Source organism: Hemicordylus capensis, chromosome 2 (assembly GCF_027244095.1).
Source record: "Hemicordylus capensis ecotype Gifberg chromosome 2, rHemCap1.1.pri, whole genome shotgun sequence".
Taxonomy (NCBI): Eukaryota; Metazoa; Chordata; class Lepidosauria; order Squamata; family Cordylidae; genus Hemicordylus; species Hemicordylus capensis.
In genome coordinates this window covers 351,033,550-351,059,004 of record NC_069658.1, presented here as the reverse complement: position 1 = coordinate 351,059,004, position 25,455 = coordinate 351,033,550, and the positions used below count along the sequence as shown (strand labels likewise).

General features: G+C 43.6%; 1 protein-coding gene and 1 long non-coding RNA gene across 14 annotated transcripts in view; one reads left to right on the top strand and one right to left on the bottom strand.

Moving 5' to 3' along the window:
- TCF7 (transcription factor 7) overlaps nucleotides 1–25,455 on the top strand; it is a 185,896-nt gene that overhangs the window by 63,007 nt on the left and 97,434 nt on the right. The window lies entirely within an intron of this gene.
- LOC128344519 (uncharacterized) lies at nucleotides 4,095–24,150 on the bottom strand. Its single transcript, XR_008315897.1, has 3 exons — nucleotides 23,910–24,150; nucleotides 15,059–15,261; nucleotides 4,095–4,562 (listed from the first exon to the last, which is right to left on the bottom strand). It is a non-coding gene; the product is annotated as an uncharacterized LOC128344519 (long non-coding RNA).

The following is a 25,455-nucleotide window of genomic DNA, read 5'->3' as shown; positions in this document are numbered from 1 at the left end:
GAACAGTGCCTTCCTTTAAATTTTACTTCGTAGCCCCTTTCTGTAGCATATTTTACAGACTTGTTTCTAGAGCAGACACATACAAAGCTTCTTCCATTGTTAATCCAATGGTTTCTGCTTTCTCCAGTTTGCAGAGCAACTGTGCAGATCCTTTCCCTTCTGCATACATCAGTTTTTCATCTGCCAAATATATAGGGATTTTACAACTTGTATCTAGGTTTATATATCTCTCCCTTTGTCTAATCAGGTTGCTTATAGCACCTGAGTCAATGCAAATGCCACTGCTGCATTTCTCAGACTTAGCTTCCAAAACCTATTCTTGCAAGGTATATCCTTTGCTTATTAGCTTTAGTCCCTGATTGCTTGTAAGTTCGGTACTCTGTGTTCCCAGATGACTCACTCTCTTTGCAACATTGTGTTGCTTTTGTCTTTTGTCTGCAAACTCTTTATTCTTGGGACACTTATTCTGCAAGTGTTTGGGGCTTCCACAAATAAAGCATTTCTTATTTCTTTGCAAGGTTCTCAACGCATTTTCTTCACTTTTCTTTGGTTGCTTATCATCCCTTCTGTGCAAATCAAAGTCCTCTAGACCAGTGTTTCTCAACGTTTTTTGAGTCACAGACCAATACATTCTGCATGCACCGTTTCCCAGAGCAGCAGTTAGTAAAGTGGTTGCCCCCTTCGCCCCCACCCTCACCCCCAGGCACACACACCCCAAACAATTTTGAGCCAGCGGGAGCTCTCTGGAGCTCATTTCCAGGCAGTCCTCACTGCTGGATAATGTTCATTTCAAGGAAGCAAAATGAACGTTATCCAGCAGTGAGGGCTGCCTGCTTAGAAAGGAGCTCCAACGAACTAGCCCAGGCTCAGTAGATCCTGAGTCCCGGCCCTCTGCATGTGACATCACGCCCAGGGTCTACAGAGCCAAAGTGAGCTCACTGGAGCTCATTTTTAGGCAGGCAGCACTCACTGCTGGATAACGTTCATTTTGCTTCCTCGAAATGACCATTATCCAGCAGTGAGGGCTGCCTGGAAATGAGCTCTGGAGAGCTCACAGTGGCAGCCCCCACTGGCCCAAAATTGTTTTTTGGGGGGTGGTTTTTATTAGTGATGCCTCATGGACCAATACCCAACGCCTTGCGGACCGGCACCAGTCCACAGACTGGCAGTTGAGAAACACTGCTCTCGATAGTTAATTACAAATTGTAACGCCTGCAATCTCCTTGACTGCCAAGGCACTAGTCACACTATCAAAGTAATGTGACAAACTATTCAACAGCAAACCTATCAAAACTGCATCTGGCATGACCACCCCTTGAGCCTAGATATTTCCAACATGTCCTATCTAGTTGCCTAGATATTTCCAACATTTCATTTATGTGCTTGGAGAGACTTTCTCCTTCTCTAATCCTTTCATTGCTCAGTTTTCTTACTAGATGCACTTTGGGAACCACAGACTGCTTTTTATAGAACTTCTTCAAAGTTTCCCACATATCCTTTGCATTTTCTTTGTCTCTTAGATGCACTAAGATTGGGTCACTCGCCACCAGGCAAATAATTCCTGATGCCTTTTTACCTGCTCTGTCCCATTCTTTCTGCTCCTTTCCTGCATGTGCAGGATGCTGGGTGTGCAGGACGCTGCCAAGTCCATGACTCTTGAGGAGCATCTCCATCTTGAAAGACCAGAGCTCGTACTCAGGACCTTGCAACTTTTCAATCATCTGGAATCCTTGTGCTGTCTCCATTTTCAAAGCTTTCCTCTTTGCTTTGCTTTCTATTTAACTCTCTAGGCTTTTCTCTTTTATTTACTGGCTTCTGGGCCTCATAACCCTTTGTAGAGGAAGAATAGCAGTTCAGTCCCCAAATAGCAGAGCAAGTTTGGGGAGTATTAAGCCAAGCAAGAGGTCTGGAGCCAGTTCTTTATGTCTGAAGGACTACAAGGATGTATTTAGAAGTTACAAAAGGATAGGAAAGCTGTGCTTAAGGCTGAAAGGGGAGAGAAACTAAAAAAACAGCCACCTCTGGAGAAACAAAATGGAGACTAAAGCTGGAAAAACAAAGAGGGGCGGAGTCCAGCGCTCTTATCCATGACCCATGACACTCACGTGGGGCATTCTAGGCTTCCAGGGGGCCCCCCGATCCCCACTGCCCCTACCGGCTCTCTGATGGAGCCGCTGATTGTGTGGGCAGCTGATCTGGCCACCCAGGGATGGCTTCATGCTCATGTATGGGAAGAACGGGCCAAGCCTGCTCTCCCCACCAAACCCCATCTGGCTCTGAACACTGCTTGTGTAGAGAGCCTCCTCGTGTTTATGTTTCTAGCTATATCTGCTAATCTTCTCTTCTTCTAGTATCTGGCTATTTAGCATTGAACTCTTATGGCACTAAGTTTGGCTGAATGTTCAGAAGCCTATCAGAAGGTCATGTGAAAACATACTTTAGCAGTAGAAAGAACCAGAGTGGTCACTGTCATCCAAAATGCCCTTAACCACACATCACTACTCATTGTCCTTGGTTGGCTACTGAAAGCCACTCTTGCTTGGATACGTGCTGGATTCAGGAAAAATGTTGATGTATCTTGAAGCAAAAATATATTTATTACTGGCTATGTCTCCATCACACTTGAACAGATTGTGGATGTTAGCCTCTCTTTCAACCACAGCATTAAAAATTATGCAACAGTACGTGATGGATGGGCTAGAAACAGTCAGGATTGCTGTAGTAAGGAAGCTTGCATGTCATGAAAGGAATTATCCAAGTATTACATGTGTGAATTTTAGTTTAAATGGGGGTGGGGGCTCTGCGAATCTGTGGCTAGTAGCCACATGGATGAGAAATCCCATAGATGTACTCTATAATTGGTTATTCAAGCATGATGACCTGCATGCTATGCGCATATTACTGTGGCAGTGTGCCAGAAACACGTGCAGGAAATGGCTTTAGAAATATGTACTATCCATGTACTTAATCCCCGATAGAAGATTTACGGTAAGGTAGCTGCCTGAACAGTGTGTGTATGTGTGTGTGTACCATCCCATACTGATAGCCTAAAAGGCAAGAAGAACCAACAGTTCATGGAGCAACCTGTTTGACTTACTCTTTGTTCAGAGGCTGTAGGAGAACAACATTGCATGATAAGCATCAATCATTTAATCTCCTCTGCCAACACTGGTATAGGTACAACCATTAATCACCATGTTTTTTCACCTAACCATGGGCCTGGTGTCTTGCAAAATATATGGCATATTTCATACTGAATCATAAGGCAAAATCTACTCAGAGTCTTGTCTTGGGAACTGAAGTCTAGTTCTCACTGAGGAAGTAAATCTATGTCTAGGATGTCTATGTCTAGGACCACTTCAGACTGCAAGCAGAGGCTCACATAACTGAATGCTCCCCCATGAAGAAAAAAATCTAGTGAGAAATTAGCATGTTGGGAAGGAAGCTACATTTAGAATGGTTCTTCCTGCCATTTAGTTTTCAATGTGAAAAGTATGTGGGTTCATCATACATTCAGTCATGTGAGCTGGCAGAAGTTGTTAATTGCAGGTTTACCATCCCACTGAGATCTAGACTTGAGATATTAAGATATTTAGATAATGCATATTCAGGTGTTTTCTTGAAAAGCTTGAGGTTCAGTTTTATTTTATTGGAATGGAGGGTTCTGAATTTTGTTGAGCCACATCCATGTTAGCTGGTATCAAAAGTGAGTGTTGCCGTACAATAGCCCTGCTTTCAACATATCCAAGGTGAGTGGATGTGTGGAGAGGGTGTGTTCAGTGTAATGTTTTCATGGTGTATACACTGTATGGCTGTAGAAATCTCTCCCTGCAAATTGAAACCTTTCCTTTCCAGGGTTTGAAATAGTGAGGACTGATGCCCACAAGCATGCAGACATTCAGCTGAATTTGAAGAGACTGGGAGCAGGACCTGGCAGTATGACCCTGCTCCCCTCACCCTCCATATTAAATGAGAAGCAGGTCTATGGTTATAAAGACTCACTTTGGCTAACAGACTCTTATGATTACCTCAAACTGCCAGAATACAATACTATACACTGCAGTGTTCTAGAACTTTGCACCTGCTTTCGGCACAGGAAAAGCCTTGGTATTTGAAACTCACCGGCTGAACAATCTGGTTCATAATCTATGTGTACCTTCCAGATAGCTACATTTAGCCACTCCATTTAGCTGACTTTCTCATTTTTGGAAATTCCCCAATATACAGGAGAACAGTATTCACTTGCAACGTTTTCTATTTTTTTCAGTACAGTATTGTTTGTTTGAATCTTTCCACCATGAAGATGTGATTACCTCACAATGATTCTCTGTCTGTATTGGATGCTCCCAGCATGTTGCTTGCACACATTCTCTGCCCCAACTCTACAGCCTGTCTTTTTGGTTGGGCACTCATCCTGAGATTCCTTAATCCTCTTTGCTTCTCCATGCTTGCTTCACTAGCTGGCAGCCCCTGCTTGGCTTTTTCTTTTTCTTTCTTGACTGTTGTTGCCTGAATGATTCCATATCTCCTGCTGCTCTCACTTCCCATGGACTGCTTCAGTGCTTGGTTTATGAGGAGAAAGGTAGGGAGACCCTTTATTAAATCTCAAGTCCAAGCCCCTAACTTTGCCCCTGATTTTACCCAATCAAGCCCCATAGCCTTCTGAAAACATTAGCTAAGGGGGTCATCACAAAGGTAAGGAAGTCAGGTTCCCTTTGCCCATGCCCTGGTAGTTCAAGCATCAGACTGCTTTCTGAGATATTACCATTGTCTTGATTTTGGGCAAAGAGCATCTGATTCCTAATAAGTATTGCTTTCATTGTCAATTCGTAGTGAGAACAATTCCTTTGTTCTCAGTAACAGGGAAGACTTGTTCCTGTCCCAGATCTGGAAAAGATGGGTGTTTAGCCTGCTGCCCCTTAGTGGTTCTAATACTGATTTCTCTTAGCTTGTTAAATACAACTCTGTGAGGCGCTTCACACGACATGTGTGCGATTTTGCAGGGTGAGCGGGCTTAGCCTGCTCTCCCTGCAGATGAGCAGGTGCTCGTAGCTGGGCAGCCGGATCGGCTGCCAGCTCCATCATGGAGCCGGCAGGGGCTGTGGGGATCGGGGGCTGCGTGGCCCCCGGAAGTTCCAGGATGCCCCATGAAAGCGTGCGGGGCATCCTGGAGAACCCCCCGAGCCCCCCAGTCAGGGGTCTACTTGTGTGTCACCGCACACTGCTCCCGTTGCAGCACACGATCTCCCAAAAGCGGGCAGGGCTCCCTTAGCCCACTTTTGGGCGATTGTGGGAACAGCCTCTGCCTATCTCAAAATCTGAATCTGGGAGTATATAGCACACTCCTAATTTTGTTACGATGCCTCTCCTAGTCTTGCAGAAGATGATGCTAGTGCCAGTTCATACAATAAAACAGCTATGTTGGTTGAATGACTGCATGGTTACATGATTACTTTACCACACAACCAGCTCATAACACCAACCCATTTATTGTGCCATTGCAAAGCTGTTGTGTGAGGAATCAGCTGTGGTATGGGGAATTTGAGATGAGCTAGAAACCAACTCCATGGGGAATCATTGCAACTGCTTAACCAGAACCCAAACCCTATACAGATCCACTCAACTAGAGTGGAATGGAATTTCATATTTGAAATCTCCAATTTGAATGTGAAATCTTACTTCAGTATTTGCACACTGTAGATTTATTGGCATTTCTTCATTATTTCTTTTCTTGGGGAGGGAGCAGGTGTGATATGCCATTATTATTATTATTATTATACATATTTTTATACCGCCCAAAATTTATGTGATAGTGTCACATATCATAACATGTAAATGCTACCAGGTGGCCATGACCAAATCCTGAAATCCAGTATCATAAATATCAATGGATAATGAATATTCCACAGACGTTCAGAGACTATCTTATTCAAAACCCACCCCCACCCCCATTTTTAAGGATAATTTGGAAGCAGATTTATTTTCCCCTCTTCATTTAATCCTCACCTTCAACCTGTCAATTGAGTTGTACGAATTGGGCTCAACTCAAAGAGAGATTCGGTTTAGTCTATCACAGCATTATTTCTTCATTGTTAATTGTGTGACTGATGTGTAATTGCAAAGCTATTAACATAACATCGTGATGTGTGTGCTGCATAATGATTTCTTAAAGCTTGCATTGTGCAGATTCTTGAACAATGAGCATCTCTTGCTTCCATTGCCTGACATGCATGCTTGTTAACATCCTAACTCATGTTTAATTTCCTTTTTCGATGAAGCTGATCACCACAGCATGAATTTACTGTATAACAGACCAATATGTTAATGTTGTTTTACCAATACTATTTACTCATTCAGTACAGTGTAGCAAAAAATTGTTGCTGGAATGCAATGTGCAGTCCAATCCTATGCATCTTTAATCTAAAGAAAATCCCACTAAATTCATTGGGAGCTACTCCCAAGTAAACATGTCTAGGATTTTCACCTTAGTCACAGATATCTTGAGTTCCATTGGTTTCAATGGATGTAGTTGAAATTAAGCTTTTCTGGGTTATGACCATTAAGTACAACACAAAAGTAGTTTTGGAATATCCTGTTCACTTCAGGTATCTTTATAAATCTTTTCTTACTTTATAAACCTTTCTTACCTAATGGTGCAGCAGGGAAATGACTTGCCTAGGGAGCAAGAGGTTGCTGGTTTGAATCCCCGCTGGTATGTTTCCTAGACTATGGGAAGAAGCACCTATATCGGGCAGCAGAGATATAGGGAGATGCTGAAGAGCTTGAATCATCTCATACTGCACGGGACAGGGCAATGGTAAACCCCTCCTGTATTCTACCAAATAAAATCACATGGCTCTGTGGTCGCCAGGAGTTGACACCAACTCAGCACAACTTTACTTTACTTCCATACCATTAGGCAACACCATTTAGGATGAAGTTCAGTTTCTGAAAGGACTTGTTTGGAAAATGAAATGGAGGTTACAATATTGTTTTGAGTACTTTAAAAAAATTAATTTGTTCCATGGAAATAGAAAATCTTTTTTTTTTTTAATCAGATGGTGCAGATAGCTCTAATAATTCTGGTTGGCCAAGCTCTCATTTCTTGTGGTGGTGAATAATCATTTGTACCGGCAAAGTAATTATGATGCAGAGACAACTAGAAACACCTTTTATTGATAATTACTTTACTTGCAAAGAATGTAGGTGAGCCAGATTAAGTGGTGCAACATTATTATAGTCAACATAGGAACATAGGAAGCTGCCATATACTGAGTCAGACCTTTGGTCTATCTAGCTCAGTATTGTCTACCCAGACTGGCAGCGGCTTCTCCAAGGTTGCAGGCAGGAATCTCTCTCAGCCCTATCTTGGAGATGCCAGGGAGGGAACTTGGAACCTAGATGTTCTTCCCAGAGTGGCTCCATCCCCTGAGGGGAATATCTTGCAGTGCTCACACTTCTAGTCTCCCTTTCATATGCAACCAGGGCAGACCCTGCTTAGCTAAGGGGAAACGTCATGCTTGCTACCACAAGACCAGCTACCACAAGATGGGGAGAGATAACAAAAGTGGCAGGCTACCAGAGACTGAGCAACTCATCCAGAGTGCTGAAGTCAGACCTTCAAAACCAAGTCTCCAGCTGAAAGCCTGAAATCTGGCAACTTTATCTGTGATTGGGACTAACTTTCGCACCCAGATCCCAAGTCTTCAGTGGTGGATGGGGACTTCATGGTTTATAACTTGGGCTCTCAGTCTGTCACACAAAGTTTTCATCTCTGGCTAATGACATCAAGCATTTCAAAATGCAGCTTAGCCATAACGACAGTGAAGCAAGCTGTTAGTATTTCTTTGATCAAATCTAAATCAAATAGGATAATTCTGTTTTATTGTTCCGAATTTCTACAGGACAGCAAAGGAAAAAGTTTGAGTAGCCTCCACTGGTTTCCAGCAAAGCAAGATGTTTTTATCACAACAATGGGAAAACACTGCTGATATGACAAAACATTGCAAGTGGCACATTGTTCTTATGAGGCACATCCTTGCAAAGGATCACTGATTCTCCATCTCAATAATCAAATATTTACTAATCTTGCATGCATAAAATAAGTGGCAACCTTCCAAGCAAACAGAATTTTTCATGGAAGCAGTTGACATGTTTTTCCATTTTAAGACTTGCTAGGGATTATTCATAAAATATGTGTATATTATCTATTGTTGTTTAGAGTTATTTTCATAATGCCATCAATGTGCATGGCACTTGAGACAAAATGACAGATCTCTGTCCTAATCAGTTTACAGTCCAAATGTTGACAGCAGAGGAGAGATTAAAAAATGAAAAAGGAGGGGGGAGAAAAACATAGGATGCGATGGAGAGGAATTGAAGAGGCAATATTTACAAGGATGAATATGAGCAAATGAAACCATGCTTTCTTTAAGTGCCATTGGCTGGACTAAATTTGTTTGACTGGACTAAATTTGCTTGTGGGACTCCCACTGAAATTAAAAGGGCAAGTTAGGCATGCCTAATTTGTCTTTTTAATTTCAGTGGGATTTCCTCGAGTCAGTTTAGTCCTGATGTCAGTCATTATTCCTTTACTATGGTCTGATCACTACCCTGGTTGTGTTTAGGCTCTTGGCATCGAACCCCTCTTATGGGGAATGGGACTATTAGGATACTCTGCTTTGGAAACTGATTGATCCAAATGGTTTGTTAATGGCTCTGGAGGATTTTCCTGCTAATATGACTAATGGTTCTGTCGATGCCCTGGTTGAACTGTAGAATACAGAAATAGCCCAAGGATAGACACAAGTTCTCTCAAATCCCCTCTTCCTCTTCACAGAACTACTACAGCTCCTTGGTTTTCCTGGAGCTGGGAGCAATGATATGGGAGGGATGACAGCTGGAGCACCATTTGAGAAAGGCATGTGACCAACCCAACAGAACACAGGCTCAAGGCTATTTTGGGGCCTTCACCATGTCAGTAATGGTGGCAGGAATGTCTCTTTTCTTTGCCACTGTGTCATCCTTTCTTTGCTTACTATGTGTCATCCAGTGAAGTGGTAAGGGACCCTTTACAGTTAGGACCTTCTGTGGGGTGGCAGATTGAGCCCTTGAAAGCCTGCTGTGACCACTTTGCTCGACACTGGGACCATTCACATGACCGGGAGGATGCGGGGGTTGGGGGAGGTTGCCCCAACTCACCTCCCCCCTGATGAGCAAGGAAATGCTGATGATTAGCACAGAGCTCCAGAGGCTGGGATGACATGTCCAATGACATGTGCAATGCATTGGGGGATTTTCCCAAGAGATGGGCACTCTAGGCCATCTCTGTGTCTGCTGAGGCTGAATGCAGCCTCCACACACACACTATCCTGGAGCCCAGGTTAAGGACTCGTTCAAGCCTTTCGCTAAGAGCCAGATTTAAAAGCTGGGCTAGGCAGCACTGCTCTGCCAGGATTAGACCCTCTCCTGGCAGTTCTCACATGCAGCCTAACCCAGGCTGGGCTTCCTTAGCCTGGGTTAGGGTGTGCATGAAAACAGCCTCACTTGGTTGATAAAATCTCTTGAATCTGTTCTGCAGATTCTGGACTCTAGTTGTGCCATGGTCACTGTGAACACTTCTAAGGGACCCTCACACCATTTTTGATAATCTTTCAACTTGTTCATTCTGAGGATGTGGACGTGATATTTGAAGCTGTATGGCCAACCACTTGTGTACTGGACTAATTAGAATGGCAAGGTCAGGCTTTTGTGTGTGGACAACAGAGATGACAAATGATTCTTTGAAAAAGAGCTGTATGCCATCAATATTAAAAGAGGTAGATTTAAATATATTCGCGATTAAAGAAACCATCTTTAGATCCTTCTTAATTAAATATCGTGTATCATATTCCATTTGGGGGCAAGGTACTCCTGTGTGTGGAATCCAGATATTCCTGGATGATGCCAGTTATCTGGCTTCTTGGCAAGTTTCAGGATAGAAATTGTCTTGGTCATTCTGATGGATGAATTGAGCTAGGAGATGGACAGGGAGACTGTTGTGGACAGGGGTGTGAGTGAGTGAGTGAGAGAGAGAGGTGGAGGCTGTCTTTCTGTATAGGTGGCTTTGTTCATTTGTGGAAAGTAGGGCTGAAAAGTTGGTACAGGAGAACCTCTGCTCTGCCTCCTTCTGCAGGTTTCCATTTACCCCTCTTTTCAGCATCTACATGAAACTGCTGGGTGAAGTTCTTTGGAGATTTGGGCTGAGGAATCATCAGTATGCTGATGACATTCTATCTCTCTTGTTTTACTGGATTCTAGAAAGGCAGTGGAAATCCTGTCAGTGTTTAACAGCTGTATGGGACTGGATGAGCGAGAACAAGTTGAAGTTCAGTCCAAACAAGATGCAGGTGGTGTTGGCTTATATGTTCAGCTAGTCCAGGATTCAACATGTTCACCCTGTTCTGGATGGGGTCGTACTCCCCCTGAAGGCTCAGGTTCACAGTTTCCAGATGCTCCTTTATCCAGTCCTTCTTTTGGCAGCAGTGACGAAGAGTACCTTTTATCAGCTTACACTGGGTTGCCAGTTGCAGCCTTTCCTAGTTAAGTCTGATCTAGCCACTGTTACCCATACCCTGACAATCTCCAGACTGGATTATTACACTGTGGGGCTGCTGTTGAGATGCATTTGGAAACTTTAGTTGATACAAAAGGCTGTAGCTCAGCTATTAACAGAGACAGCTTGTTGAGAGCACATTGCCCCAACCTTTTGTGACCTACATTCAGGGGCATAGCTAGGGGAAAGAGGGCAAGTGTTCACCCCTCTCCCCAGCGGCCTCTTGAAGTGAGGGAGATAATGAAGAAAATAGGGAGGGAGGGAGCTAGTGTGCCCTCAGGAGTGCCCCCCCCCGGGTTATTTGAACCTATCCATTCAATTATAGCTTCACCCCTGCCTACATTGATTACCTGTTGGTTTCAATGCAACTTGCTGGTTCTTATCTTTGAGGCCTCTCACATAACACTAGAACCAGAGGTCATTCCATGAAATTGATTGCAGGGAAATCTAGGACCAACAAACAGAAGTATTTTTCACACAACGCATAATCAGCTTGTGGAATTCTCTGCCACAAGATGTGGTGACAGCCAACAACCTGGATGTCTTTAAGAGGGGTTTGGATAACTTCATGGAGGAGAGGTCTATCATCGGCTACTAGTTGGAGGGCTACAGGCCACCTCCAGCCTCAGAGGAGGTGGAGGGGAGTAACAGCAGGAGAGAGGGCATGCCCCTTTCAACTCCTGCCTGTGGCAGGACCAAGCAGGGCTGTTCTTATGTAAGGCTCCAGATGGTTTCAGATCTGGTTACCTTAAGGGCTGCCTCCTCCCTTATGTGTGCCACCATGTCTTCTCCAAGAGGTCCTACTAAAGGTGACATTGCAGTCCAGAGCATGGCAGGCCAAGAGCAGGGGTAGAGGCATCAGTAGATATCCTTTCAGTAGAGGCATCACTTTAGGGGTGTGCAGAGCCAATTTGAACCGAATTGGGTTCGACCAATTCAATTGCATTGCTTGTAAAGGGGAATCCGATAAGGAGCCGGAGCCAGAACCACCCACAATTTGGCGGTGGGGAGTGCCGGTGGGGCTGAGAGGGGCTGCCACCAGGTAGCCACCCCGACTGCCACTGGGGAGCCGCTGCGACAGCCAATAAGGTGCCCTCTCATCCACCCCCTTTCTTAAATAGGCAATCCCCCTTTGCTTGCAAAGGGGGATCCTTACTGGATTCCCCTTTACAAGCAATGCAATTGAACTGGTTCAACAGCACAAACCGGATCACTGCAGGTTCTAAGTAACCAGTTTTTCAGACGAGGTAGTTTGGTTCAAACCACCCATGCCAGTTCCGTGCATACCCCTACATCATGTTATGAAATGCCCTTTTATTGGAAGTCCATTTGATCCCCTCATTTAATTCCTTCAGGTGCCAAGTTACAACATATCTCCTTGTTATGTGTTGGTGCTGTAGTCAATTTTTTTTAAAAAAAAAAATCTTTTCACTGTGGATTTTCTGGACTTCTTGAGTACTGTTTCTGGATTTTACAGAAAGGAAGGATATAAATGGTTCTTTTTTTAAAAAATCATAGATTATGACTTGTCCCCTTAGCTAAGCAGGGTTTGCCCTGGTTGCATCTGAATGGGAGACTAGATGTGTGAGCACTGCAAGATATTCCCCTCAGGGGATGAAGCCGCTCTGGGAAGAGCATCTAGGTTCCGAGTTCCCACCCTGGCTTCTCCAAGATGGGGCTGAGAGAGATTCCTGCCTGCAACCTTGGAGAAGCTGCTGCCAGTCTGTGAAGACAATACTGAGCTAGATAGACCAATGGTCTCACTCAGTATATGGCAGCTTCCTATGTTCCTATCCAAAACCAGCCACAGAATAATAACAGCTTACATAGTATTAAGGCAGCCCTCCATCGACAAAGGGCTGCTGCATCACATCAAAGGCAGCCCCCACCAGCGTCGCAGTGGGGCTGCTGTGGAATGCCTAAACAATGCTTCTTGGGAGCAGTGTAGTGTGCCTTCCACTGGAGACAACAGAAGGTACACTGCACACTGCAAAAATGCACCCTGGAAACAACAGAAGGCACACTGCAAAAATGCCTGGAAGCATTCTTAAGGTATTCCCCAGCAGCCTCACTGCTACATGGTCCGGGCTGCCTTTGGAGTTCTTCAGCAGCCATGGTGGGTTCTTTCCATCATCATCTCAGCCACTTTTTAGTAGAACCAATTAAAATGTCACAAAGTAGTTTCAGTTCGAGAAGGAGACAAAGCTGTAGTCCTGTGCAGAGTTACTTGGGAGTAAATATTATTTTCTTTATGAATTGCCTTGTTTCATTCCATCTTTCTTTCAAGGAACCTAGGGCAGAGTGTATGGTTCTCTCCCTTTATCCTCACAACACCCTGGGAGGTCGGCTAGTCTAGGCTTGGAGTGACTGGCCCATGATCACCCAGTGAGCTTCAACTCTTGAGCTCAGGTCCTTCCAGTCCTAGCCTTTCACTGTAAGCAGCACACTGCACTGGCTCTTGACTCAGTGGGAGCTGTTGTCCCTTAGACGTACAGTGAAAGTCTGTCATGTGGTTTGAATGATAAGAGAGGTGAATTCTTTTGGTTTTGATAGCAAAGTTTTTTTCAAACAGAGATGAAATAAAGGGAGGCTGTGACGGAAATGTTGCAGTAGTTGTGGGGTGAGCGGTGGAGATTGCCAAAATATGAGTCAGAGTCCCGTCCCCCCGCAAAAAACAACAACCCAGGAAGTCTCCCTCTGTCATGGTGGAACTCTATGGATATATGGCATATCTGATAATATCAGTCAGACATGTCCCCTCCCACTCCTTTACCTGGGACTGGGTGGAAGCTGGAGTCAGGCTGCCTCATGTCCTCTTCACTATGGAGGGAGAGGTCAAATAACCACCTTGCCTTCCATGACTTCAATTTAAAGGGTATTTCCTGTTCCCACAAATTCCCTTTTAGGTCCCTGAGTAGCGTGGGTGGTTCTTGGATTCATTGTTTGTTCTGAGTCTGCATCCATGTTCAGATCTGGGAAAGGCTCTAATAGCAGTTGCAATTTAGGGCCAGGGCCATAGGAAGATCCCCGGGGGCCAGGGGACAAAACCTGGGTGGCGGTCTCCCTATCGCATGTGCAAAGCACGTGTGCCCCGCACCCTAAGCTATGCCCCCTGTGTCTGATGTCAGATGCAAGGGGTGGGGCAACAAGCATCTCGCTGCCGCCACCCCTGCCCTGCCCACCCACTGCCGCCCCCCATGCTCCACCACTGCTACTTAGCTTGACCTGTGGGGGGTGATCAGAGCAGGGCAGACCACCCCCCATGGCAGCAGCAGGCATGGCGGCGGTAGTGGGCCTCCCTGCACCTGCGCAGTTCGACTATGATGGATGTCATATGTCTGTGACATCACAGGCATGTGATGTCCACCACAGTCAAACTGTGCAGGCGCACAGTTCAGCTGGAGAAGAGAGGCCCACTGCGGCCATGCCTGCTGCTGCCCATGTGCGGTGGCCTGCCCTGCTCTGATCACCCCCTGGAGACCAGGCTAAGAAGTGGCAGCAAGGCAGGGGCAGCTGCAGGGTGATCTCTTTGGGAGCCCCCTGACTCACTGGGCCCAGGATGTCCCTGCTTGTCCAATGGGTGCTGCGCCAATGGTAAAAGTAGATGTACACTTAAGCCCCTCTAAAGAGGTGTGCTTTCCAGTGAAAGCACACCCATCCACTAAAACTAGCCACGAAGAGTGAACCTGATTGAGACCAGGGCACACAGGGAGGGGAAAAATAACTCCTTCCTCTTGTGCTTTTTTTCTGATGAAAATCCCTCACCCCAAAAAAGAATGATTACTGCAATCCTATAGATTATTTTCTACCATAGCAAACTGCTCATATGGCAAGAATCCATTACAAGGCATAATTTTTCCAGGGATGCCCTCTTTCATACAGCTCCCTTATTTTCTGGAGAGCTGCCACCTATCGATAAAGAAATGAATATTTATGGCTTTGTAGAGTCTCTTTAAATTTGTATTTAAAGTTGGTGAGGCCACAGGCTCCTGACACAGAGCCTGTAAGGCTCTTCACACTGCAAAAGGCTTTGCACCACTGATGCGAAAGATAAACCTGTCTCCATTGCCACAATTTGCCTGTGTTTGGCATCATTTGTATAAAGATGTGGGCTGAGAAATGCTGGTTTGATTACTTCGGCTTGTGGTTGGTAGGTTTGGATTCAGAGTTGCACTTCATGGCATACACCCATGGAATTTGTGCCTCTCTTTTGGATGCCTCCTGATTCTTAGGTCATTAAATGGTGAAGCATCAAGATTCAGGATGAAGATAAAATAATTACCTTTAATCCAAATTCCTGCCCGAGGTGGGAACCTGTGGTGCAGTCTGTCTGCTTTTAGCCCTTTTGAAGAAAAGTTTATTTCGGACTGTTTACATGGGATTCTTCTAAACTCGGGATGCATGCAGATATAGTTCTGGGAAAGCATATAGATAAGCTTATAATCAGCACCCCCAGTGACTGACCTGTCCTCAGCACTGCTTGTTCACACAGCTTTCTTCCAAAGCACAGAAATGTTGGGCTGCATTCACGTGCACAAAGGCAAAGGGAAGCAGGTACTTTGCTCTTCAAAGGGACATGCCTCATTCCAGTACTGCTTTCTTCTTTAACTCCTTGATCCCCATAGGACTTTCCATGCTGCAGTGCACAGGAACCTCCATATAAACACCTATAGATGCCATCAGATAGATATTTCACTTTGTCATGTTCAACAGCACAAATCACTGAGAAGTGAAGAGGGTAGACTGAATTCAGGCACTGCAGCCATCACCCTAAACATATGACTGGTATTATTCAAACTGCTTTTGTACAGTGTCCTGTATTCAGTCCCAGTTCAGCAAGTGGAACCAGAAGCCGAGACTGCAGTATTGGATGCAAGGATCCCACAGGGAAAGCTGCCTACATAGCACCCTTTTGCACATATGAGACCTCTTTCAGAAGAAGACCTAAATGTCGAAGCATATTTCTGCATGTGGATCACCCTCACTAAATTGCAGCAACCCCCTTTTTATATACCACATTTACCCAAATCAAAGATGACTCTGAATTTTAAATGACCCCCTTAAAAAGTAGAGGTTATATACAAGTTATACCTGCATATACTCAAAAGGAACAGGACTCTGAATTTAAGATGACCTCCTGATTTCTAGTATCCAAAAATAAAATAAAATGGAGAAAACATAGTCTTGGATTCAGGTAAATACAGTATATAGGAGCGTGTTCACTATTTTTTTCTCAACAAAATAACATAAGACCCTAAACAGTAACCTAGAACACCCTCCCCTTAAATTAAGTTAATGGAGTGAGTGCTCCGTTAACCTCATTTCTTTGCTCATATGACTCCACGGCATGCGGTGACTCCCCCTGACCAGGAGGCTGCTTGGGAGTCTCTCCAGGATGCCCCGTGTGCTCGCACAGGACATTCTGTAATCTCTGGGGACCGCGCAGGCCCTGATCCCTGCAGCCCCCACTGGCTCCATGACAGAGCCAGCAGTCGTGTGGGTGGCCAATCCAGCCGCCCAGCTACGAGTGGCTGTTCATCTGCAGGGAGAGCAGGCTAAGCCCACTCTCCCCGCAGAACCCCATCAGGCACTTCACATGCGTCATGTGAAGACTCTTTATCTTATTCACTAATTTGTTTTTTAAAAGTCTGCACATTGTTACGGAATCCTAAATGTAATGGGTAGGAATACTAGGGACCAATTGTCTAGCCATGTAGCCAGATGATGCCATTGTAGTCAATGCACATGGCAGAACCTGAGAATGAAGGTATAGTAGCCAATATATGAGGCCACAGGTAGAGTGATCTCCCAAGTGTTGTTGATACATATGCTTCATTGGAATGGCCCTTGTATGGGATAGCTATGGAAGACCCATTGAAAGAGAGGGTGCATAGCAGCAGTTTATCAATATTTATTTATGTATTTATTTGATTTCTATACTGCCCTTCCAAAAATGGCTCAGGCTAGTTTACATTAAAATAAAACTAAAATCAATTAATTGTTAAAATCAAAAGCTGTAAAAACAATACAAAACCATTATTAAAACAGTGTATAGAAATATATTTCAAAGAGAAGAGAAGTCCAGTGTTCCCTCTAAGGTGTGAGCATGTGCGCGCATTCATATGTTTTTGACGTCCCCTCAGTCAATTTTAGATCCCGCTCAGGTTTAATCAGGAAGGTCCCACTCTGAATGCACATGTGTACACACTGCCTTGATACTGCCGCCCAAAACAAAATTCCACACATAGATGAAAAAAATTAGAGAGAACACTGGACTGGTTCCTTCAGAAGGGTTAGATGATCTAGTTTAAAAAGCTTTGATAGCAGTTGTGAGAAGTGTATTTAAAACAAAACAGTGATGTCTTCCATAAAATGAGAGTCATATATGTCCTAATTAAAACTATAGTGATCAGAAATAGTGTTAACATACATTTAATATGTGTTTTGATAGTCTAGACTGTGTAGGAGATCTGCCAAGTCTGAATTAATTTTGAAACAATACAGTGCTTTCCAATTTTTTTCAAAAAGCAAGTCTTTACTGTACATGGAGACTCTCCACATGAGCCTTACTGGGCTCTGTGGGGAGAGCGGGCTTAGCCGTCACTCCTTGCTGGGCGGCCGGATTGGCCACCCACACAACTACCAGCTCCGACACGGAGCCAGTAGGGGCTGCAGGGATCAGGGACCTCCTGGCCCCCAGAAGTCCCAGGATGCCCTGGGGAGACCCCTGAAACCAGGAGGTGTGTTTTAGCCTCCCGCCAGGGGTCTCCTCATGAGGCACTGAAGACATCAGTTGAAGAGTGGGGGAAACAAACTCTTTATTCTTCCAATGTTAGTCTCCATTTTGTCTCTCCAGAGATGGCAGGCTGTTTTTGGTCTCTCTCTTCAGCCATGAGCTACAGCTGAAATTAAGCTGCAGGCTTTTTCATATTCTGTTTGTAACCTTTTCTTTAAATGAATCCTTGTAGTTCTTCAATACTAAAGAACTGTCTCAAGACCTCTTGCTTTGCTGCTTTCTCACCAACCTGGTTTTGCTTTGCTATTTGGGGACTGAACTGCCATTCTTCCCTTACAGAACTTGGAGCACCTAACAGCTTATCGTATCCTAGAGGTGAACATTAGGTTCCGGGAGATTTAAAAAACCAACAAAAACCCTCTCTCCTCTCCATGTGGTATTCCTCGCTATATAGCATAAAACCCATAGGCAGGCAGCCCCAATCCTGAGCAGCAAAAGGAAGTGTTTCCAGAGGATGGGAGAGGGGGAAAGGATGTTTCCTGCAAGCCCCAAACAGCACAACAAGAAGGTTCCAGTTCCAGGCTAATGGAGCCCTGAATGGAAACACTTCTCTTAGGGACAAGATATACAAGCTCAGCAACCTTGCTTTTGGATGGCAAAATGGGCGAATGAGCTGCAGACATTTGGGAGATGGAGCCAGTAAGTGGGCAGCTGAAGCAGTCCTTAAAATTCTTGGACTGTTTCCCTTACAGAACAGGCTACTCAACCTATAGGCCAGCATCCTGAATAACACTGACTCACGAAGCAAACAACAACAACAACCCAACCATAAACACATCCTTGAGTGCTGCGTGACCCTCAGGGACTGATCTCTGGGTTGCACAGAGTACTTCTGGGGGAGATTAGGGGAAATCCCACCTGCTGCACATGCAGCTGCCTGTGCTACTGAAACAGGAGTACAGCCACTGCAGGCACACATCCTTTGGGTGCATGCATGCAGTCTTAGGATATCAACCAATTTGTTTTAAGGCAAGATAAAATATGTTTTAATGAATAAATTGTACTCATTTGTGTCTGTTCCGTTAAGCTTAGGGTTGCCGACTCTGATGGAAGCTGTTCTTGGAGATTCCCCTCGCCCACCCCCCGAAAAAATATGTTTGGATATTATTACACTATCAAGCCATTAAAACCTCTAGGATTGCTTTCAAGAGTCACCTGCAGATTGGTGCCAATTTCTGGAGACTCCAGGCCAATCCTGGAGGGTTGACAACCTTCGTTAAGATTCCTATTTATTAGGAATAAAGTCCCAAGATTACTCTAGGGGAGGATTAGGGTTTCCATACAAAAGTCTCCTCGTCAAGAATTTTATTACTTATAAGAGGACATGAAAGAGGAGGGAATACCACGTCTTCAAAATGTAATGCAGAACATTGCCATCAGCATTAACACTGACATAATGTTTTGTGTCGCCCTTCCTATGGAGAGTGAGAGAATACGCAGAGTGCACCTGAAATCATTGCTTTGTACAGGCACATATACACTCCTGGATTCATTTTGCTAAGTCAAGAGGGTAATGTGATCTGAGGGCAGATAAGTTTTTCAGGTCATGATACTAGCACTGATGTAACATCAAGAACTTCACAGCCTGGTTACTGTTTAATACCCTAACTTGAGACGGCTGATCAATGATATGTCAGCACTGCTCAGAAATTCACTTGAAAATCTTTTGGAACCAAAACCAAGACTTTTCCAAACTCTTGCTACTTTATCTTAGCAGAAAGCTACTATATTTACCCAAATCCAAGATGAGATTCCCCACCCCCAGTTCTTCCTTGTTAAATATTGAGGGGAGAGAGTCGTCCTCTTTCTTTTGGGTAAATACAAGCATAACCTCTATCTTTTAAGGCATCTTTTAAAATTCAGAGTCACCTTCTATTTGGGTAAATACAGTATTACTGAAAATGTTACAAATTTGGGGGTTTTAGTTCATGGAATCTGTAATGATAATCAGAAGAGTCTCTGTGTTAGATATATCATAAATATGCATTTTTTCAGATCCTGATAGTTGAAGCCTTCTTCCAGCTTTTTATGTCTTATTTTCTTTTTTTAAAAACCAACAAAAAAACAAACCCAAGTACACTTTGCAAGAACTGGAAATCTGATATAATTCCTACTGCACTGGAGTGACTGCTTAAATTCCGTAGAGATGCTGCAATATTTGAAAAGATGACTTCAGCTAAACAGTCTTCCTACCCCTAGAAACAGGGGTAAGCAGCAAGGTGGCCAGATTAGCAGATGATACCAAACTCTTTTGGGTAGTGAAATCCAAAACAGATTGTGAGGAGCTCCAAAAGGATCTCTCCAAACTAGGGGAGTGGACGACAAAATGGCAAATGCACTTCAGTGTTGGCAAGTGTAAAGTGATGCACATTGGGACAAAAAACCCCAACTTCAAGTATACGTTGATGGGATCTGAGCTGTCGGTGACTGGTCAAGACAGGGATTTAGGGGTTGTGGTGGACAGCTCGTTGAAAGCATCAACTCAATGTGCGGCAGTTGTGAAAAAGGCTAATTCCATGCTAGAGATCATTAGGAAGGGGACTGAAAATAAAACTGCGAATATTATAATGCCCTTATACAAAACTATGGTACGGCCACACCTGGAGTACTGTGTACAATTCTGGTCACCACATCTAAAAAAGGACATTGTAGAACTGGAAAAAGTGCAGAAGAGGGCAACCAAGATGATCAGGGGCCTAGAGCACCTTCCTTATGAGGCAAGGCTTCAACACCTGGGGCTATTTAGTTTAGAAAAAAGACGACTGCGACATGATAGAGGTCTATAAAATCATGCATGGAGTGGAGAATGTGGATACAGAGAAATTCTTCTCCCTCTCACATAACACTAAAACCAAGGGTCATCCCATGAAATTGATTGCCGGGAAATTTAGGACCAGAAAACGGGAGTATTTTTTCACACAACACATAATCAACTTGTGGAATTCTCTGCCACAAGATGTGGTGACAGCCAACAACCTGGATGGCTTTAAGAGGGGCTTGGGTAACTTCATGGAGGAAAGGTCTATCAACGGCTACTAGTTGGAGGGCTATAGGCCACCTCCAGCCTCAAAGGCAGGATGCCTCTGAGTACCAGTTGCAGGGGAGTAACAGCAGGAGAGAGGGCATGCCCTCAACTCCTGCCTGTAGGCTTCCAGGGGCATCAGGTGGGCCACTGTGTGAAACAGGATGCTGCATTAGATGGGCCTTGGGCCTGATCCAGCAGGGCTGTTCTTATGTTCTTGCCATAGGTTCCATACAAGGCAGAGGTCTGTATGTGTATTTTGACATTATTCCAGTGTATTTCTATGGTTCTGACTTTTTGTCATTGTTCTAACATTGGATAGAAGGCCTTGTTCATTATCAAACTGAAGTAAAACATAGAGTAAAATTAGGATATTGGGAAGAGAGTGGAGAGGATGGGAAATCTGTGAAAGGATTCATTTCTCTTGGTAGAAGCTTTTGTAAGTACCCTGTTGTAAGTTTCTCTCTTGTTTGAATAACATTCAAATATTCCAAAATAAGTGTGTTTGTCCCCAAAGTGAGTAATAAGTTAGGCCTGGTGGTCTACACACTGCACAAAAATGAACGGAAACAAACAGGGATAGAGTTAGTGCCTGGAAAGGACATTTCTTCTCTTTTCCCACCCCACAATCATATGGGTGTGCACACCCACACCCACCCTTCATAGAGCAGTTCACACAGACATAATTAGGGTGGGAGAAGCCTCCTATCCTAATCCAGGAGCTGTGTGTGCTCCCATGTGCCCATCATCTGTTGGTTAAAACCAAGGACGGTGGCATAATCTGTGCTCCTGTCTTAAGCAGCAACAGAGAGAGGGCTTTCCCTCCTACCTCATTATAGAGCTGGGTACAGCTGCTGGATAGGACAGAGCTTACTTTTCCCCTTCTATGAATGGGATAAATCAGCTCTCAGTGCAGGGAGATTTTACAAGGGGGAGCATTTGAATATGCAGTACCCTCTACCTCCATCCAATCTGAAGTGGTACAGTTTCAACAGTACCATGTGAAATTCTAAAAGTGTAGATCAGCTCTAAGAAGATATTAGTCCTATTCAGACATTATGTTGTACCTGTGTTCAAATGTCTTTACACAGGCATGGTGTTCGTTTTAAAAGTGAAGGTGGGTACAGGTCTCTCTAATGCATGGTACAGGAAGAAAGTGTACTGCTGCACTTGTGTTCAATGTACAGTGAATAACTGTAGCTGAGTACAGATCTCTACTTGTGTACACTGTACCCTTGTAGAAGTGTTGACCATAACATGTGAGTAAGGCTATTTTCTAATAATTCCTGTGGTTTAATTACTCTAATATTAGAGTAATTGCTAATAGCAAATTTCTCGAAGGAAATAAACGTGCATTTGGTGGTATGAGAAGGAAATTATCTTCTGTTGATATAGTACAATACTATATTGCTCCACACGCAGCATTAGAACCAATATACAGTATTAGTAGTTGATCTTGGCTGGACGACATATATATGGATTGTTCAATATTGCCACTCTGATGCCAGATGTAGTAAACTGGGATATCACCAAATATGACTCTCCTGTGAACCATGATGTCCTTTTGTTCAAAATCTCCCTTAAGCTTAGCTGAGAGGTGTGTGTTGCCAAAGTTTTTGAATAAGGGAGTATGGAAATAAAATTGAAATGGGTGGAGTGGGTGCATTTCTTGCACGTAATTGATGTTTTATATGAGCTCGGGTTCATTGTTCAGCATTTCTACAGCCAATTACTTTAATAAAACAAGGGCAGTCCAAATTAGATTTAAAATTTAAGTCCATGTTGTCTGTGACTTGTGAGTAGTAAGTTGCATCCATTTTATTAGGCAGCTTGCTGTATGACTTAATTTTCTGATGAGTAACACATAAATGCATCTTCTGTGGAACAGGCTTATTATGCACCAAACCCTCTAAGAGAAGCATGCCTATTCAAATACTGAGAATTATAAACATAAAATAATAATAACATTGTGAAGTTTAAGTCTTAAAGTCTATCACAAACATTATTATTCAGTAAATACCACTAGGTTCATAAGGCCTTATTTTTTAAGAATATTTAGAATTGGAACCTTAAATATTTACCAAAGATGGGGAATAAATAAATAAATATCTCTTTCTGTTTCTTTATTTCTTCTTTCCTTTAACAAACAAATCACTGGTACCTGTTTTTATTGCCATTGGACAAGGGAGGAAAGAGGCGCTTTTCAGCTGTCTCCTTTATCCTCTGAAGCCCACTATGCATCATGAAAATATACCCCTGATGACTGCACAGTCCCCAGGAATTTATTTTCTGGCATCACAGTAGGCTTCAGAGGGTTTGCATACATATGAAAAGAATATATGAGGTAGTGCAGTCCAGTTTTTCTTTAGAAACCCTGCGATAAAGTAAAATTTATTTTAAAATAACGAATACCATGTGCAGCACCTTTCCCAGTAATCCTCTCAACAGGCCTGTACAAGGTTTGACCATTCCGAGGCACCACCTTGTGGCACTTGAGCCAGGCAATGGATGTGACCAGAGAAGGAGGGAACGGGCAAGGCACCCTGTCCCCCATGAAGTGGAGCGTGTTGCTGTGGGCGAGCAGTGAGTCCATCCACTTACAGAAGGCAGTCTGTCTCCTACATTTTGGGGCTGACTCCTAGGGCTAACGAAAGTTGAGGCCTGTTGTACGATGGCTAACCGCATTTCCCATGCCATAGATGGGGAGCGGTGGGATACGGCTGAGAGAATTGTGGCCTGGTAGCTTGGCTCAGGTTACCTAGTGACTTTAGGTGGCTTTAGTGACTTTAGAAAGCTTCATGCCTGAAGTAATATTTGAACCCAGAACTACTTCCATTTCACTACAGCAGCTCCTACATGCAAGTATATGTGCTATCCTATATCTGAATATCATTAAGTACTAAATTTTATATATATTTATATTTATATTTATATTACACACACACTTCTAGAATGCTCAGTCTTGATGTGTTATTCAATACTATAATCTAAATTCTGCTGTGGGGGGGGGGGGGGGAATCTGCCTACATTTATGATAAGTACAGCTGTAAAAAGGGTCACACTTGATCATGGGCCCAATCCGTTGGAAATGAAGCCCGCTGTATTAAAAATTGAATACCTACAATTCTTTCCGAAATCAATCCGCACGCTCCACATTTTCAAATCTGGTTTCTCAGCATACACATACAGCTACCATTTAACTTTATTTCCTCACCAATACTTTTGGGTTTAAAAATGTGAATTAAAGCAGAGTTTATTGAGGGTGCTTTACCAGCAATGACCAGTGTTATTAATGTCTAATTCCTTAGAAGTGTGGGCATATGGGCAAGCACACAGTAATTTTCAGAAGTTGTAGCAACAAAAGTCATGGTGCATAGGAGAGAGCTTGCATTATCAAAGCTTCTTGAATAACAAGTGCGGCAAGTGAATAACAAGTGTGGCTTATTTAGCATAGTATTGGTGTATGTAACTGGATTTATACATTTTCTTCCCATTACCTGTTTTTTCTCTGATTTCTTTTCCTTCCTTCCTTCCTTCCTTCCTTCCTTCTGTTGTCTCTTTCACTGTTGAAATTAAGATTGTACACTCCTCAAGACAGGGCCTGGCTCTTTTGCTTTTGATTTACTTTTTGCTATGCCGTAAAGCACCATTAATTTGTTGCTTATGATGATGGTGATAATGAAAAGCATGCACTCTGTCTTGGGAGGCTTTCTGCATAATCCCAGGGACTGTACTCTGGTATCCCAAATGGATTCTGTAACAAATTAGATTCCAACGATTCCTAAAATACAGTTGTAAATGGAGAGCTCATTTGTTGCACAGATTACCCTTCCCTCCAACTGAGCCAATGTGCTCCTTTCAGTTTTTTATTAGGGATGCTGTTCTGCGTTTTGGGTGGGGTGGGAGTGGGAAGATTCATAGCAAAACTCAAAGGACTTGAATATATTTGACATTTGTTTGCTTATACCAGTAGCCAAATAATAGTGAACCCTGGTTTGGTCATTCATGCTGAAGCTTCAGAATTGTGTGCTCCACCTTCCCCCTCACATGCTCTGATGGCTTCCCTCGCTTTTTTGTTCATATTGTGGCTTGCATGTATATGCAAATGCAAATCCAAGTGCATGTATTCAGATCCAATTTAACGTATATCCAAATCTGACCTGCAAATGGAATTGGAACCCATTTTAAACTGTGATTTCTCATTCTGGTTTGCAGGACTAGCATAATGCATGTAATGACAAACAGTGGTTTGTGTGAACAAGGAAGTGGCCCATTGAATAGAACCACTCAGTTGACCAGAAATAGAAGTGCTCCTGATAACCAGATTCCATGTGATTGTTTATGGGTTGCCCCCACATCTGCCTTCCATAATTGGTGCCCCTGTTTTGAATTAATGCTTGCTTTCAGTCAACGCACAGGCATATTCCGACTTGTTAACCTGACTCCTGACAATTTTGCTTTCTCCTGTACATTTCATGCAATGTGCAGCCTTTTGCAGCACTTAAAGGGAACAGCCCTTGTGTTACCCAATATACTCAGTAGAAGTGGCAGTAGGCAAGGAGGAGATGGGGCTTTGCCTCTCTCCTTCCTACCAGGCATCTGCATTGGAGTGGAGGCATCCTGTCCCATGAGGAGTGCCTGCAGAGGAGATTAGCAAGCAAGCCTCCAAAATAAGGTAACATTTACGAACATTCAAAAAGTCAAGTAGTGAGACTGGATTAATTAGGAACCTTGCCTAATCCGTATAATATTGGCATTTGCTTCTCACTGTAGGAATCCTTTATTAACATATGCATAAGTTTATGTTTCACTGTATCCTGCTGCTGTCTTGACAGTTAGGTTAAGTGATGTTGAATACACTCTAAAAAATAATAGTAATTCAAATCTTTCTTCCCTTAATCGGGAAAAAGCATCACATACAAGAGAAGCAGAATCCATTCCTGTTAATTTCCCTGGTTGTCTAATTTTATGCAAATCCGTAGAGCACAGGTTTTAATTCAACCACTCTCATCAAGAGATCAGAGAAAGATGCAGAATAGGAGG